We start from the raw sequence: 16,044 nt of genomic DNA on the forward strand, positions 1-16,044 counted from the left end.
CAGTTACATTACCCTTCAAATTTTGATACAAACAAAAATTCTTTATCTATGAAAATAAATGACATCAATATCGTTGTAGTTATGTTTCGTATTGAAACGACTTCAACGTAGGAAAAATTGTACTTGAACGATTTTAATGTCGTTATGAAAATAACATAACAACATCGATGTCACTTTCGTACAATTTTGATGACTTTGAGATTGTTCCAATTCAAATTATAGCTATATAACATTTATATAAGTTCTTTTCATATAAATGATAATTATATCGTCCTGGCTAAAAATGACAATTCGATCGTCCACGGCCCAACATGCCTCTGATAGACGTAGGACGATCGAAATAAGTCATCAAGTGGGTTGATACCACTCAAATGGTTTAGAAAGAACAAACGAAGATAGTTTCTGCTGGAATAGTTCGAAAGTGGTATGCAATCATTGGAACACAAATGTTCCCATAGTTTCTTTCGAATGAGATCGAACCTACTTGATTCCCTATTTTGACCATCTTACATATGTCAGATGCATGTCTGGTGGTCGTGAATAGTTGAATCATTGTTTTTAGTAGAAATGATATAATTGTTGTTTTACTTTAACTGAAACGATATATATATATATATATATATATATATATATATATATATATATATAGTTTTAGTTATGATTTAAACTAAAACGATATCAACGTCGTCGAACTTGTATTGAAACGATAATGACATCGTTATGTATTAAAATCATAAGTAAACAAACGATATTCATATCGTTTTAGTACAATTTTTGACTAATTTGAAATCGTTTCAATTCAAATTACAATTACAACGATATAGATATCGTTTCTTTTCATATAAAACGATAATGGTATCGTTTTGGCTAAAACCAATTATTCGACCTTCCACAATCACCCGTCATGCCTTCAACATACGTAGAACAATCAAATGAGGTCATCAAGTTGGTTAATACCACTTGAATAGCTTAGAAAGAGCCAACAAAGATATTTTCTACCGAAATAATTTGAAGATCTTATATAATCATGGGAACACAAATGTTCCCATAGTTTCTTTTGAGTGAGATCGAACCCATTTGATTACCTATTTCGATCATTTTACATATGTTTGGTGGTCATGGACTGTGAAATCATCGTTTTTAGACATAAGATATGAATATCGTTTTATTTTCGAAGAAACGATTTATAGGTCGTTTTAGTTCTTATTTGAACTGCAACGAGTTTGAACTCGTCAAATTTGTAATGAAACGATATGGATATCATTATTATCAAATCACGATATAATGTAACGTCGTTCATATCGTTTCATTACAAATTTTGACAAGTTTGAAATCGTTACAGTTCAAATAATAACTATAACTACATTGGTATCGTTTCTTTTCACTTGCAACGACAATTATATTGTTATGCTTAAAAATGATGATTCGATCATCCATGGCCACCCCGCATACATCCGTCGTACATATGATGATAAAAATAAGTCATCGAGTAAGTTCAATCTCACTTAAACGAAGCTACGAGAACATTTGTGATTCCATAATTATCTTTCACATTTGAGTTCTTTTCATATAAAGCGATAATTATATCATTCTAGCTAAAACTAATGATTCAACCGTCCACAACCACCCGTCATGCCTTCAACATACATAGGACGATCGAAAGATGTCATCAAGTGGGTTGATACCACTCAATTGACTTAAAAAGAGCAAACGAAGATACTTTCCGTCAGAATAGTTCGAAGGTGGTATACAATCATGAAAACAAAAATATTTTCATAGTTTCTTTTGAGTGAAATTGAACCCAATTAATTACATATTTCGATCATCTTGCATATGTTAGGTGCATAACTAGTAGTCAGGGACGGTCGAATCATTGTTTTTAGCAGAAACAATATAATTGTCGTTTTATTTTAACTGAAACGATATGTGTGTAGTTTTAGTTATGACTTAAACTAAAACGATATCAACATCCTCAAACTTGTATTGAAACGATAATGATGTTGTTATGTATCAAAATCACAAATAAAGTAATGACATTCATATCGTTTTAGTATAAATTTGACGAGTTTAGAATCGTTCTAATTCAAATTACAAGTATAATGAACATAGATATCGTTTTTTTCATATAAAAAGTTAATTATATCGTTTTGCATAAAAATAACGATTTGACCGTTCACAAGCACATATCATGCCTTCAACATATGTAAGACGATTGAAAGAGGTCATCAACTGTAACTATATGACCGTCGTTGCATTTCAATAGCACAATGACTACGGAATTTAATAAATCATCTTGTGCTTCGAATAAGCACAAAATTATAAAGTTACGAGTCAGGACAATATTACAACCTTAATCTCAGACGATTATTACTCGAGAACTTCAAGAATCAAGAATGTTTTAGGAAAATTTTATAAAAATATAAATGAACGGATATAATCTTTATGGGTCCATTGAATAATTTTGATCATTTATAATCTCAGCACTGTCACAAATTTAGAAACTTGGATTATGAATTATGATGATAAACTAGGAAGTTCGCCTAGCATATAAGTCAGCCATTGCATTATAGTTTCTATCATACACATATATATACACATGCTTTCGACCTACATCTTGATGAAACTGAAGGAATAAATTGCTTAAGATGCTGGACTACTTATTTCTATGTAAACAAGTCATTCACCAGTAGCATCTAAAGAAAAAAGGGGGAAAAAAACAAGGTTCCCCATTTTTCTTTGGGTTGGGATGGGAAGGGTTGACGCCATATTCGACCTGCTATACCAAATTCCTCTTAGAGCAAAATTGAATAAATCTGTCCCTCAAGAGAGCTGCAGTACGAAATCACAAATTAAAACATCCAAGTTTCTGAATCTTTCTATTGAAAGCAAGTAAATGAGCAAGATAACACAATGATGATTATGTAGGTTGCAGGAAATAATTTCAAATCAATTATCCACTATAAATATAAATGAACTAATAAAAGAGTGTGCTCCAACAGAAGCTAAAGTACTGGTTTCTATTTCAAGGGATTGGTTTGTTCCATCTTATTTGAGAATAAAAACATGCAGTCCACTGATATCTTATGAGTGTACTCGTAACCATTTGAAGTCGTAAATAGATTCTTTAATCATTCGATTTTTTCAATTAAATTTCGAAACAGTTGTGAATTGATGTTCAACACCTTTTTGACTTTTTATCATATAATTCCATATAAGAAAGTTTTTGCAACAAGAATATGAGTTGTTTTCGTTTGCCATTCCCTGCATATTTTCATTTTTAAACACATTTAATCGATTGCTCATATTCAACTAGAAAACAAACTGATATTCATACCATATTCGCAGTGTCCATAATTGTAATTCAATATAAAAATTTCATCAAATTTTGAACATTGTACAGTACTGATAACGATATGTTAGTCATTATGGATTGCATAAAATGACATATAAATCGTTATGTATAGACGAAAATTAAATATATGTTTTACAGTAGACCAATAAAAAGAATATACAAACATGCCTTTTCAAACTTACACTTCACTCTAACTGATACAAATGATGAGTAATGAGAAAAGGGTTTGAAAGTAACCCATATCAAAATTCTAATATAATGATAAAATTAATTCAAAATCATTGCTCACAAATAAAAACCATAAACGTATATACAACAACATGAAGAAATTATTCAAAAAAAATAGACAAAGAAACTAACCCAAAAATTGAAAATTACAACACCCCCTTCTTTTCCAAATGCCCAACAATAATATTGCAAGATTTTATTATCCACTTAAACCAAATGAGTATTCAAGGAAAGGGTAATGTAGAGTTTACGGTTTCATTAAGTAGAGAAAAATGATGATGATAGAAGAAATTGCATATCTCTACAGTCGATTTTTTAAGAGCAAATGGAAGAAAGGTAGAATTTAATTATGGTCAAATGGGAATTGAAATGGGAATTAAGGCAGCAATATCTTTTTTGTATGTAAGGTCATTTTAGTCATTTACAAATTATATTTTTCATATTTTTCATATCTTTAGGCCTTCTACCCAAAAAACTTAGTTTGTGGACTTTTTAAACTAATGTTTTGTTTGACTAGGCTTTTTAAATGAAAGCGCCTATATTATTTCCATATTTTTTCAGATTGGTCTTTCATCAACTTAAAAAAAGTGAAAAAAAATATTTTAAATAAATAATGGACAAAATTTTCACTTTTCCTCATTTTCTACATCGCCAAGAGAGGGAGAAAGAAGAGGAGAAATCGAATTTTATTTTTTTTCCAAAAATCACACAGTCGAATGTTAAGGTTGAATTCGATCGAGCTTCAACATTCTCTCGGTCTACCACATCACCGCCACCATATTTCTTAGAACAAGGTCAGGAATTTTGGGATTTTAAGCATTTGATTTTCCCTTTGAATTGTTTTGTGATTTTTTGTAGATTACAATGTTATTATTGATGTAAATTTCTTATTATTTACGTAGAAAATTATTGGTAGTTAATGGGGCAAAAAAGGGGCCTTGAGGGCGAGCAATCGATGAAAAGTCGGCTAAGCTGACATTCAGTTACACACTTACACTAAAGATCAAAATACTACTATTTCTATGGGTACATCATAAGTTTATGGACGCATATGATCAATGGATATAAACAAAAAAACTACACATTTGATCTTCATAAGGCATCATCCTTCGTTTAAGAAGATCTAAAGTAATTGTAGAGTAGGAACATGCTAGAGGAATGAGAGAATGAATTTTAAAGCACTGACTAATCATATTCAATCGCCATTCCCAAAAAAATTCTCAAGAATTCTCACGCCTAGAAAATTAAATTATTATCATTATCTATACCAACTATAATATCATGATTCAAATAACAAAGCCACATCCATCAAAGAATAAATACAGAAGCAGACCATTAGATGAATCCCAGAAAGAAAATAATGAAAAGGGGCTAGTCCAATCACAATAAAAAATAATCATAAAAATATCTGAACCTGTTTCTTGATCTTTGGTATTGATCTCCTTTTTCGTTTCTTGACTTGATCTAATTTGTTCTCAACCATTTTCAGGAAATCTTCTAGGACCCCTTCATCACCTCCCGAAACTCACTTCTTCGTACAACCATGATCATCATGTTGGTGTTTTCACTTATTGTTATTAAGACAGTTTTTTCTATACAAGTCGACCATCTCCCTTACATAGATGCGATTCTGAGGCCATGTTTCTATCTTTCCGTCAGGGCCTAAGATCACAACACAATCCTTGACATCACACAAAACAGATAATCATTGTCTTCTTTTTTATACATTCTTTTCTTGTAAAGAATGCCTTCTTCTTGGCGTTCAACTCATCTTTCTTGAACCTTTTTGTTTAAGGCGTGGAATGATTGTCTGATCCACCATCATCATCTGCCATGATTGTGATTTTTTTTTTGTATGTGAAGTATGAAATATTTCAAGATTCGGACTAAAATAGTGAATTATTCCAACGAGAAGAGAATCAAATGGATAGAAATCAAAATTGAGACGAGAATAATGAAAATTGAAACAGAGAGAACTCAAGATTGAGAGGAGAGTAATTGAAACCGAGAGAAATCAAGATTGAGAGAAGAGTAATGTAATTGAAGAGATAAATCAAGAAAAGATCTGTTGGGTCTAAAGATACGAGTTTAGACACGAATTTGAAATAGTTAGAGCTCTAATTTTAACTTGAATCCAAAGTTTGTTATAAACGAGGAAATAAGTGGAAATGGCTTGTTGACTAAGCCATATTTCTACATTGGCACTTCACCAATTTTTTTTAAAAAAAAGTGAAAAAATATTTTAGATAAATAATGGGCAAGGTTTCCACTTTGTCATCATCTTCTACATTGCAGAGAGAGAGATATGAAGAGAAACCTAAAAAAAGAAAAAAAATTCAAAAATCAAACAGTTGGCTTTTTAAGGATGGATTGATCGAGCTTCAACATTCTCATGGTCACTTCATCACCACCACCATGTTTCTTAGAACAAGGTCAAGAATTTTGAGATTTTAAGCATTTGATTTTCGCTTTGACTTGTTTTGTGATTTTTTGTGGATTACATTATTATTGTTGATGTAAATTCTTGATTATTTAGATAAAAAATGGTTGATAGTTAATTGGACAAAAAAAGGGGCGAGCAGTCGGTGGAAACCGCAATCGATTTCCATCGATTGTTAACAGTCGGTTGAGTCGACTCTTCGAAGTCGATGAAAAGTAGACTGAACCGACTTTTAGTTATGCTAAAGATCAAAATACTACTATTTCTATGGATACATCATGAGTTTATGGACGTATATGATCGATAAATATAAACAAAAACTACACATTTGATATTCACAAGAAATCATCCTTCATTTAAGAAAATCTAAAGCAATTGTAGAGTAGGAACATATAACAAAATAGAGGAACGAGAGAATGAAATTTAAAGCATTAACTAATCATATTCAATTGCCATTTTCAGAAAAATTCTGAAGAACGCTCACTGCCCAGCAAATTAAATTATCATTATCATCCATACCAACTATAATATCACGATTCAAACAACGAAGCCATGTTCATCAAAGAATAAATATAGAAGCAGACCATTACATGAATTCCAGGAAGAAAATAATGAACAGTGCAAGTCCATCACAATAAAAAATAATCATGAAAATACCTGAACCTATTTCTTGATCTCCTTTATTCGTTTCTTGACTTGATCTAATTTGTTCTCAACCATTATTAGGAAACCTTCTAGAAAGCCTCCATCAGCTTCCAAAACCCGCTTCCAACCATGATCATAATGTTGCTGTTTTCACTTCTTAAGACAGTTTTTTTCTGTACAAGTCAATCATCTCACGTACATCGATGTGATTCTCAAGCCATGTTTCTATTTTCCCATTAGGGCCTAAGATCACAGCACAAGCTTAACATCACACAAAACAGATAATTCCATTGTCTTCTTTTTTTATACATTCTTTTCTTGTCAAGAATGTTTTCTTCTTGGCTTTTAACTCATCTTTCTTGAAACTTTTTGTTTTGAGGCCTGGAATGATTGTCCAATCCACCATCATCATCCGCCATGATTGTGATCTTTTTTGAATGTGAAGTATGCCAATGAGAAGAGAATCAAATGGATAGAAATCAAGATTGAGATAAGAGTAATGGCAATTGAAATAGAGAGAAATCGAGATTGAGACGAGAATAATTGAAATCGAAGAAATCAAGATTGAGAGAAGAGTAATGGAATTGAAGAAGTAAATCTAGAAAAGATCCGTTGTATTTAAAGATAGGAGTTTAGGTGGGAATTTGAAATAGTTAGAGCCATGGTTTTTACTTGGATCCAAAGTTTGTTATAAATGAGGAAATAAGTAGAAATGACTTGTTGACTAAGCCATATTTCTACATTGGCCCTTGACCATTTTTTTTTTTAAAGTGAAAAAAATATTTTAGATAAATAATGGACAAGGTTTCCACTTAGCCATCGTCTTCTACATTACCGAGAGAGAGAGAGGGAGAAGAGGAAAAATAAAAAATAAAAATTCCAAAAATCACACAATCGACTGTTATGGTCGGATCCGGTCCAGCTTCAATATTCTCACGGTCTACCCCATCACCACCACCATATTTTTTAGAACAAGGTCAGAAATTTTTGGATTTTAAGCATTTTATTTTCCCTTTGACTTATTTTTTGATTTTTTGTGGATTACATTGTTATTGTTGATGTAAATTCTTGATTATTTAGGTTGAAAATGGTTGTTAGTTAATGGGGCAAAAAAAGGGGGCAATGGTTTCCACCGACTACTAACAGTCGATTGAGCCGACTTTTCGTCTGTGTTTTCCATTGACTATTAATAGTCGGTTGAGCCGACTTTTCGACGTCGACGAAAAGTCGATTGAACCGACTTTCAGTTACGCTAAAGAACAAAATACTACTATTTCTATGGGTACATCATGAGTTTATGGACGCATATGATCGATGGATATAAACAAAAACTACACATTTGATCTTCATAAGACATCATCCATCATTTAAGAAGATCTAAAGCAATTGTAGAGTAGGAACATTTAACAAAATAGAGGAACGATTGAATGAATTTTATAGCATTGACTAATCATATTGAATCGCCATTCCTAGAAAAATTCTCAAGAACACTTACCGCCCAACAAATTAAATTATCATCATTATCCATACCAACCATAATATAATGATTAAAAATTAATTCAAACAACGAAGCCACATCCATCAAAGAATAAATAAGGAAGCAGACCAATACATGAATCTAGGAAGAAAATAATGAAAAGGGCTAGTCCAATTACAATAAAAAATAATCATGAAAATACCTGAACCCCTTTCTTGATCTTTGATCTTGATCTCCTTTATTCGTTTCTTGACTTGATCTAATTTGTTCTCAACATTTTTCAGGAAACCTTCTAGGGCCCCATCATTACCTCCCAAAACCCACTTCTTCTTACAAACATGATCATCATGTTGTTGTTTTCCCTTCATATTATTAAGATGTACAAGTCGATCATCTCTCATGCATTGATGGGATTCTTAGTCCATGTTTCTATCTTCTAGTTCCCGTTAAGGCTAAGATCATAGCACAAGCCTTAACATTACACAAAACAGATAATTTCATTGTCTTCTTCTTTATCTATTCTTTTCTTTTCTATATTGGATACGAGAAACTCGCCATTTTCGACTAGTAGTCGATTCCACTGACTGTTAACAGTCGGCAAAAAGTCGACTCAGCCGACAATTTTTTTCTTTTTCCCAATTTTTTCCACATTTTTTTATTTTTTTATTTAATTTGTTTTGTTTTTATTATAATTTTTTTGATTTTTTTTAAAATTTCTCTTTTGAATTGTTTTTAAAATTTCTTTTTTTTAATTATTTTTGAATTTCTTTTGTTATTTGATTTAAAATTATTTTTAATTCTTTTCGTGTTATGATAAAACATAATATTTTCAATTCTAATTAAACATTATTTATTTTTAATTTTAATTTTAAATACTTTGTAATAACTTTTTTTCCCTTTCTTTTTATTTTCTTTCTCTCTTGTTTTAGTTTTTTCTTTTGTTTAATTTGTTTTGTTTTTATTATAATTTTTTTTGAAATTATTTAAACCAAATGAACAAATATTTTTTTTCCTTTTATGTTTTAATTAACTTCTTTAATTAAATATTCTTCGTAAAAAAATCTTTCATTTTTTCAATTTTAAGTAAATAATGTTTATTTTTTTATTTAATTCTAATAATTTCTTATTGCTTAAATTTGTGTATATAATAGTTATATTATATATAATATTGTAGAGTAATATTTCTTATATAATAATCTTTCAAATGAATTTACATCTTGCGTAGAGTAGTTACGATTTTATTCGCTTAATTTTCTGGTGTTATGATTTATTCTATTATCTCTTGTACAATGTTCTAATATTTTAAATTTTTGCATGATGGATTATCATTTAGATGCAGAGTTGAGATGGATGCTAGGCAAAGTTACGTTGAACATAGTTTCACCATTGTATTAGAGCGGTTCGATGATCAGCATGCATATATATTGCACTAGTCCATTCTCTGCCCTCTTTACCAGTTGAGAGAGGTGCAGTGCTCAGGACAAAATATCGATGCATTTTTATGTCGGTTGTTGAGTCAGTCGACGGTCATACCCTCCACTTCGACCTCGAGGGCAAAGTAGCTAGTTTTTCGTTTAAGTTTGCTCTAGTTACTGGATTAAAGATTAAGGGCGATGAAGTAGCTAGTAATGGGACTCAAAAAAGAAATAGGTTGCACGACGCTTACTTTCAGGGACAGGGGACAATGATTCTGTCGCAACTGATCGACACAATCAGGAGGTGTAACCAGATGTTAGACAGACTGAAGTTAGATCCGGTCTACATCCTTGCGAGTGTGGTGCGGTGTCACCACAAGAACACTACGATCAGCCTCTTTTATCTGGAGATCGTCGATGATATCGATCGCTTCAACAACTATTCGTGGGGTCGGAGATGTTTCGAGGACATCGTACATGTTTTCACCAGATCGCACTTGAAGCCCAAGGGGTCCGTGTGTAAGTACGACACCTATGGATTGTTCCTGATGATGCAGGTTAATGATTAACATAATCAATGTTAAAATATTTTTCTATTGAATTTGTATATAATAATTGTATATGTTGCATATTTTGGCTTATGAGATCGTCCCCCTATTGGGTACCTGCTTTGCGAAGAGAGGGAAGACACGTTACCCTCGGATGCACCATTGGCGAGCATCTTGAGTGGAGGGATTCCCACTAGGAAACAATTATCGGTTCTCCTCAACGATCCTCATGTGAGTATTATATATTTGTAATTTATATTGTATATAGTTTAAAATCTCATTACATGATTGTTAATGATTTGAACTATCAATATGTCAGATTGAAGTAATAATTAATTTGACACCGTCGATTGGAAAGGAGGTTCAGGGTCTTGTGTGTGAATTAACCATTCCGCACACCTAAGACGATCAGATGTCCGATTCGATTCATGATCGAGATTGGGTAACGAATTGAATATAATTTATTGATTATCATTTTGTATGACTTAGCATTTATTGATTAAATTAATAATTTGTAATGTTGTTTGTGTAGGAGCGCGGTCCAGTTGATCGATAATCACCTCCGCCGAGGGCATTACCTTCTTCTTCCCCGTCTAGATAGACCTTCTTCGTGGATCTCCCACACATAGTCGAGGTCATTATTTCAATTATCTGTATGCCCAACTCATTGGATTTATGACGAATGAGGTTGCCGCGCTACGTCAAGAGATGGTAGAGACGATCGACAATCTGGGACGACAATTGATAGAAAAGGTTGAAGATTTATCTGATGATGTTAGAGTGCTGTGTCGCTATTATGAGGAACTTCAGGATGAGATTGCAACCCTCCAAGGTGATATAGCCGATAGACGATGGGGGTGATGGAGATGGTGATCGGGCAGTGATCGAGAGGATGATAGAGAGGGGGGTCAGCGGTAGTCGTGATTGGATGATGCATTGGAATCATTTTGATTATCCGTGGAGTGAGAGCGGGGCAGTAGCAGACGAGATGGTGGCTCCATTGGAGGCGAGAGCGGTGTCAGAGAAGGGCAAATGACGGGAGCGAAAGAGGAGGAGGCGAGCCTAAAGGAAGTGGCAATCGTCGGGTGGAGAAGGTAGTGATCCCTGAGGTGAAGGAGGAGAGGACGATCGCTGTGACTTAGGCTAAAAAGCGTGTAGTTGACGTGCAGGAGTTAGAGATGGTAATCGAACTTGTCGGCTCGAGCCATCCATGGTTTGGCCCAAAAAAAAGCTCGAGCTCCATTTTGGGGTGTCGGGCAAAGCTCGAGTAGCCCCGCATGGCTCGTCGGCTCAAGCTTACTAGCCTATATTTTAAAAAATTAACATTTTAAAGGCAGCAATACACTGCCTTAAAAGGTAACGTGCCTTTTATTTAACTTTAAATAAAAAAAATACTAAATCCAAAACCAAAATCGAGCCTACCCTGCTCGACTCAAAAAGGCCCAATCTGAAAGCTCGGGTCGAGAAAAAAGCTTGCTCATTTTACCCGAACTGAGCCTAAGCTTTGAATTTTGGCTTGTGAGTTGGCTTGGGTCGGCTCGTTGACATTCTTAGCTAGAGCAGGTCGACAAGAAGTGAAGAGTGTCGTCACAGTACATCGTCTCTTCCTTCACGGCTGAGACGAAGAGGAGGAGGTCGTCAACCTAGGTAAGTATTGTATAATTTTAGTAGACTACGATAACTCATATATGCTTCATTTAACATTTTCTATTTTTTTAGAGCCAGCCGCATGATAGCCGAAAGAACGATATTGGACGCATACAAGTGGTTCCATGATTCACCACTCAGGGGACTTGGCTCGCTCACATTGTAAGTGAAGTGATATTGTTACTTTTTTTATACATTATGTTTGGTTTATTAAATGAAGTAACTCCCCATTTTCTTTATTTTCCTTAATGCAGCACATTGACATGGCCTGGAATTGTTGTGCAATCGGGCTTAGAGATATTCACGATCGTTCCACATTCCTGGTCGAATAATACTGAACACCGAGTTCTTCCATGCCGTTACCATTAAGTATCGGTCACTCCAACTTATAGATCCTAGTATATGTACATTCCAGTGATCGTGAATCATTACTGTATTGCTCTAGAGAACGTATTCACCGACTCGATGATATATGTGTACTACTCCGATCATCTATGTTTGACACAGGGACAACTCGAGCTGAACTTAGAGCCGGTGATTGTGACCGTTTCTCTAATGGCTAGATAGACGTGCTTAACTGTGTAGGACATACTAGTCATCGTGCGGGACACGACAACAGTGAGACAATCCATATCGTAAGTGTTTGTAAATTTTTAAAAAAAAATTAAATTAGTTTTTATGTAATTGAAACTAAACTAACACATTATTGTTCATTTGCGGGGACGACTGTGGCATTTTCGCAATCAAGTATATTGAGCTTTTTGAGTATAACACATAAGGTTGATGAAATCAACAAGTCATGAATGCAGAATTGACGGATAAGCTAGCGTGCAATTTACACGAATTTAATTGTGATCAATAAAATATTTGTAATTATTCTTTGATTTTTTTTGTAATTTAAATTCTTATTTAATTATTTTTTGTAATGTATGGACATTGAATTTTTTTGTAATATGAAAAATCGGTTATTTAATTATAATGTAGTTCTGGATATTGTACAGTAAATGTAAATACAACATTTCAGACCGACAACAATACACAATGGTCAAACAGTCATTTAGAGGAACCTAACTTATACAAAGTTGGTGAGTATAGCCTACTGCTTTTGCACCTGCTGCACCTACGCGATCAAAAAAAATTCTCTGGTAGATGGTATTCGAGACGTACTTGGACGTTCAGGACCACTCGGTTCAATAAGAGGTGACGATAATGTATTGAGTAAGCGAATATGGTTGGGAACTTCCCACTCGACTTCGTTTGGTGGAGAAAATAAGTCTCAGCATACGCATCTCTCCAATATTCAGCAGTGTAATAAAGAGAGTATAATGTTTTCGCTGCAAATCCTTGATACATAGCTATCGAAACTCTATGCTCACATGGAAAACTCTCTAAATGAAACTGTTTATAAGTCCATATGTCATCAGTCAAGCCCATCATGTATACTGTGTTACGTGCACATTTCGTAGAAAAGCGTGACTCGTCCAATGGTTCAACATTCAACTTTCTCGCAACCTCTGTACTCTTGAAGAGCTTTTCCTCTTGAGTCGGGGCTAGCACACTCGTGCAGTTCTGCGATTCTGCACATCGATCGTGTAACCACTGTTGCAGTTTTGCAATTTGGTATAGATACTCTCAATCAGTGCGAAAATGGGTAATTCTCGATCCTTCTTGAATAATACATTGAGAGACTCCGCGTTGTTTGACGTCATTATGTTCTATCAACGTCCTGAAAAATATGAGCGTGCCCAATGTTCAATCCCCATTTTCATTAGATACTCCCATACCTGGAATGATTTACTTCCTATTTCAACCATAAACTTATTACACTCTTCAATATTATAAACTTCAGCCACTCTCCTGAACAGTGAAATGATACCTTTGCCCCCATACCTAGTCTTCAGGTTGCCTTGTACAGGAAAAATTTCAACGATACCATTTATTATAGACGGTCCCTTACACATGCAAAGTTCTCGACTTTCCCAATTACTTTCCTGAGCTTTGTGAAGAATCAACGCATTGACAGATCATTCTCGCTATTGGCTATGCCGAATGCAAGCGGGTAAATTTGGATGTTGACATCTTGAAATGTAGCAATAATTAACTTGTCTTGACTATATTTCAGAGTTATATCATTGACTAGAATTAGGGGTCACATAGTATTTCGAAATCCCCGAAGACATTTGTCCAAGAGCCGTGAAGAAAAAATTGAAGCAATTCTCGCCATCCATCTCAACAAAAAATGTTAAGCTATGATTAATTTTCTTCATGTTATGGCAATACCTAGTCAATTTAGCATAACTTTCCTCTATCAAGCCCATTAGATCCTCCAATGCGCATTCTTTGGCCTTCCAGGCCTTTAGGTAGCTCATGATTACTCAGTATTCTCGACGAACATCGTTAATGATGTTTGATGGTCTGCAGATCGTCCGTGAATCCTGATACTTGTGCATTATCTGTCGATCAATAAACCAACTTTGGGTTTGCTTGTGATCATTTTGACAAACTCTCACTTCACAAGTATGTTCACATGTATATTTGCGAACTACAAAGCACTCATTCGTGTCCATTTTCGTCGCTCGAAAACGCCAATTGCAATTGTCGTCTACGCAGTTGACCGTCAACAACGACTTGTTCGATTTTTTCAATTTGAACTTAAAGTTGTATTTCAGTGCAATTAGGTGCACAGTTTCCTGCATATCTTTCTTCGTTTCAAATAGTTACTCGACATTCAAATCATCATCATTATTGGGAACCACATGCGAGGAGTTAGAGAACGGTCCACTTGATCCAATCTCTAAGGTCTACCCCACTCATGTCGCTGCTTGGATAAAACAATTAAATCATCATTTGTAAAAGTATTTAACTTTTCTTCGCGTTGTCGTGAACTATGGAGGAAAATCTATGCAAATTGTTTCTGAAATAACCACTTCATGTTCACGAACTATCTCTATCGTATCCCGAAAATCATTAGTATTGTGATCTCCCCATTCGAGTCTACTTGTTTAACTTTAACGACATCATTCCTTACTAAAGTCACACAAAAAGTAGTGTGCTTAATTTTCAAATCAAACAGATAATTCACTCTAGTATCAGAAGAAATCGTTATAGGTGGAATCGAAACGAATGCATGCTTGCTGAATTTAAATCTCAATTCCATGTCGTACTGAGAAATGTCAACATTTAGCTTGTTCTATAAATCATTATAGAGTTTCTGCATATGATGTACCTGATGTTATAGAAATCGCGATACTACCACGTCTATCACTCGTCCATTTCCATATGCATTGATCACTTTTGTCCAATTCGAAATCACCAAAACAAAAAACTGGGACTACAATTATATTTGCATAACGAAATAGAATTTTAATTATAAGAAAAATATCAACAACAATAAAAATAGCAAAAAAATGACCGTTTAAACAGTCGATTGTCGACTGTTAACACACAAAACTCGTTCGACTGCATTTTCGTATATGCGGATGAATTTTTTCTAGTCAAATGCTTAAAAAAATTACAGATATATTAAATTTTTTTTATCTACATTAACATTATATATCGAAATAAAATTTATAAATTAAAACATATAATAATTTAATGAAAAAAATATTAAATTTGCATATTTATATTTACCGATTCGGCGAGATTGATATCAACAAAATTTTTGACTTTTGCGTTCGATAAATTTTTTTATTTTTATGGTTAAAGCAGATCAAATATGAGAGTGTTTTTATCTGTGTTGGAATAAACAGATAACAAAAATTAGCTAGTTTTGATGTTTTAAATGAGAAGTGTTTGATTTTTAATTGTTAAATAAAAGGGTTGTAATATCTTTTAAATAAAATCATTTTTCATAATTGTATAATGTATTTAATGGTACTTTTGTTTTTTACCATTCAATAGGCGATTGTGATAATATTTCTTTATTAAGCAGTCAAACTGGAATTTCAATGAATTGACCATGCCATTTTCAAAAGTACCACAGCCAACTGTTCAGTATGTGTGTGCGTGACAGGGAATAGAGGTGGCATAGGTGGGGTTGAGGGTTGGACTGCAGTCTGTGGCGTGGACTGCGGAGTCGAAAGCTCCGTTTAACAGTTTGTTTCTCGACTAAAATTTAGAGGGAAAAAAATTGGATGATACTACTTATATACTTTCAATGTAAAGTTAATGCCAACAATTATGTACACGAAAAATGTACATGTAGCATTGCTCAAAATATTATGTCGACAACTCGTGCATCATTCATCCTCAATTAGATTTTTGAGGATCAATTGAAGAGATTTTTGAGCCGG

This window comes from Olea europaea, chromosome 16 (assembly GCF_002742605.1).
Source record: "Olea europaea var. sylvestris chromosome 16, O_europaea_v1, whole genome shotgun sequence".
Lineage (NCBI taxonomy): Eukaryota > Viridiplantae > Streptophyta > Magnoliopsida > Lamiales > Oleaceae > Olea > Olea europaea.